Source organism: Wolffia australiana, chromosome 14, assembly GCF_029677425.1.
Source record: "Wolffia australiana isolate 7733 chromosome 14, ASM2967742v1".
In the NCBI taxonomy this organism is placed as follows: domain Eukaryota; kingdom Viridiplantae; phylum Streptophyta; class Magnoliopsida; order Alismatales; family Araceae; genus Wolffia; species Wolffia australiana.
In genome coordinates, this window is record NC_135848.1 from 7,918,265 (window position 1) to 7,921,578 (window position 3,314).

Here is a 3,314-nt window from a genome sequence, read left to right on the forward strand (position 1 = left end):
AAGTTTTCAACTCTGACTTTGACATTGATTAATCAACCTATCAGACTGGATCAGGATGAAACAAGAACGGACTGGAGCCTGACTGGTAATGGACCAAGATTTAAGTAAGATTTAGATCTTTGTTAAACCTGGACTGGACCAGGACCATTGAACCGTATGTCTCACACTCAGCCGTTCTCTCTCTCTCTCTCTCTCTCTCTCTCTCTCTCTCTCTCTCTCTCTCTCTCTCTCTCTCTCTCTCTCTCTCTCTCTCTCTCTCTCTTTGTATATATATATAACTAGTGTGGCCCGCTCACAATGCTCGCTTGGGGTGAAGATGGAGGTGTTAAAAAGCGGGGATGTTCTCATTCTGAGGGATAAAATTTCCACATTTAGCTTCTCAATCTTACCACACAGATCTCAAGATCGAAAAATATATCCCTCCGATCTGTCAAAAAATTCCAGAATTATTTATATGATTTAAGAATAATTATCAATATTATTCTTGAACTTCAAAGGGCACTAATGAACGTGATAAAAATTTAAATTTATGTACAGTGAGTAAAGTGAAACGTGATATTTATTGAGAGTAAAAGAAACCATTAAAGAATTCAAACCCCAATGTAATCATTCCAGTAGTTGAGAGAGATAGTCTTCCTCTATCGCAGCCTATTGGAGATGACAATGTAAAAATAGTCTGGTCTGCGAATCTATCCCGCAGATTGAATAATATATCCCTCCAATCTGTCAAAAAATTCCAAAATTATTTATATGATTTAGTAATAGATATTTTCAATATTATTCTTGAACTCCAAAGGGCGCTAATGAACGTGATAAATATTTAAATTTATGTACAGTGAATAAAGTGAAACGTGATATTTATTGAGAGTAAAAGAAACCATTAGAAAATTCAAACCCGAACGTAATCAATCCAGTAGTTGAGAGAGATAGTCTTCCTCTATCGCAGCCTATTGGAGATGACAGTGTAAAAATAGTCTGGTCTGCGAATCTATCCCGCAGATTGAATAATATATCCCTCCAATCTGTCAAAAAATTCCAAAATTATTTATATGATTTAGTAATAGAGATTTTCAATATTATTCTTGAACTCCAAAGGGCGCTAATGAACGTGATAAATATTTAAATTTATGTACAGTGAATAAAGTGAAACGTGATATTTATTGAGAGTAAAAGAAACCATTAGAAAATTCAAACCCGAACGTAATCAATCCAGTAGTTGAGAGAGATAGTCTTACTCTATCGCAGCCTATTGGAGATGACAGTGTAAAAATAGTCTGGTCTGCGAATCTATCCCGCAGATTGAAGAAATATCCCTCCGATCTGTCAAAAAATTCCAAAATTATTTATATGATTTAAGAATAATTTTCAGTATTACTCTTCAACTCCACACGGTACCAATGAACGTGATAAAAATTTAAATTTGTGTAAACGGAATAAAGTGAAACGTGATTTTTATCGAGAGTAAAAGAAACCATGAAAAATGGAAAATTCCAATGAAAGTGATAAAAACTTAAATTTATGTATACTGAATAAAGTGAAACGTGATATTTATTGAGAGTAAAAGAAAGCATGAAAAAATTCAAACCCGAATGTAATATATCCAGTAGTTGAGAGAGATAGTCTTACTCTATCGCAGCCTATTGGAGATGACAATGTAAAAATAGTCTGATCTGCGAAGCTATCCCGCAGATTGAAGAATATATCCCTTCGATCTGTCAAAAATTTCCAAAATTATTTATATGATTTAAGAATAATTTTCAGTATTATTCTTCAACTTCACAGGGTACCAATGAACGTGATAAAAATTTAAATTTGTGTAAACGGAATAAAGTGAAACGTGATTTTTATCGAGAGTAAAAGAAACCATGAAAAATGGAAAATTCCAACATAATGAAATTGTATGTTTTTCCTATGACAGAATAAAACGAATTAAGTGCTCAAATTACCCTCAGAATTGATGAGCAACAACCCCTAAGATCATTGGTACCCTAGAAGAGGGAGGAGAATGACTCCGGATGATCATTGGTACCCTGTTTCACGTGATGGCGTCGTATTTTTGTGAAATAGAGGAAGAAATTCGTAAAAGGGGATGAAAAAATATGTAGAGAGAAAGATCGTGACAGCGTGATTTGGAGAATAATATATACAAAGAGAGAGATGGTGAGAGAAATAGAGAGAGATGGTTAGAGCGAGACTAAGAGAAAGAAGATGGATAGAAATAGATAGAGCGCAAGAGCAAAATGGAGAGGGAAAAGAAACGTACCGGCACAATGTTGGCGTCGTTGCTCCCGCGGCCGATTTTACATAAGAAAAAAGCGCTTTACCTCTCTGGTGATCTGGATCTCCTCCGGTGGAGAGAAGAGAGAGCAAGAGGGGGTGAGAGGGAGCAAGAAGTGAGAGATAAAGAGGGAGAGAAGGGGAGAGACAGAGAGAAAGAGCCAGAGAGGGAGACAACGGGAGAAAGAGATAGAAAGGGGGAGCGACGAAGGAAGAGAGAGAGCGTGAGAGGGAGAGATAGAGCGCGAGAGGGACAGAGTGAAAGAGAGAATGAGAGAGCGGAAGAGCAAGAGAAAGAAATGGACAGCGAGAATGAGAGCGTGAGTGAGAAAGAGACAGAGGGGGAAAGAGAGCGAGAGAAAAAGAGGGAGAGACTATTGGGGAGACAGCGAGAGGGATTTCAACCATGTTAACAAATTTGTTTTCAATTTGGACATACAGCAAGAGAATGCAGTGAGTTCCGCAATAGGAGTGATTCAATTTGGCAAAACTCAGATCAACAGATGCAAGAAATAACATCATCTTCACAACAACCTAGGGCCTATATTGCAAATTCAGACAGGTCATCTCCAAATAAAGCATGGTATCCTGATATTGGAGCTACACATTATGTCACTTCAGATCCAAACGTGATACATCAACCCACCAACTATCTTGGAAACGATCAACTCCAAATTGATAATGGCTCAGGTTTGAATATTTTATCTATTGGAAACTAAGATTGTTACCTATTGGTAATGGCTCTTCTAAGATTGTTACATATATGATTGGAATCTATATTTAAATGATGTTCTTCATGTTCCTAAAATTACAAAAAATTTACTTTCAATTCAAAGATTAACCTTAGATAATGACGTAAATGTTGAATTTCATGCATCACATTGTCTTGTGAAGGACAAGAAAACACATCAAATCCTCCACCGAGGGGAAATTAAAGATGGACTTTACTGCCTCGACTCATCCAGTTCAACCGGCCCTCAAATCTATCTTGGAGAAAAGGCTTCACCACATACCTGGCATGCTAGATTCGCCATCCT

General features: G+C 36.9%; 1 long non-coding RNA gene across 2 annotated transcripts; it reads right to left on the minus strand.

The window, feature by feature from the left end:
• Positions 1–543: 543 nt before the first annotated feature.
• Positions 544–2,903, minus strand: LOC144711953 (uncharacterized). 2 transcript variants are annotated; one of them, XR_013583695.1, is made up of 6 exons: positions 2,264–2,903; positions 1,947–2,030; positions 1,627–1,712; positions 1,236–1,320; positions 896–1,022; positions 544–723 (listed from the first exon to the last, which is right to left on the minus strand). It is a non-coding gene; the product is annotated as an uncharacterized LOC144711953 (long non-coding RNA). The 2 variants fall into 2 exon arrangements; XR_013583696.1 differs by lacking the exon at positions 1,947–2,030 and having other exon boundaries at positions 2,264–2,898.
• Between the last annotated feature and the right edge of the window lie 411 nt (positions 2,904–3,314).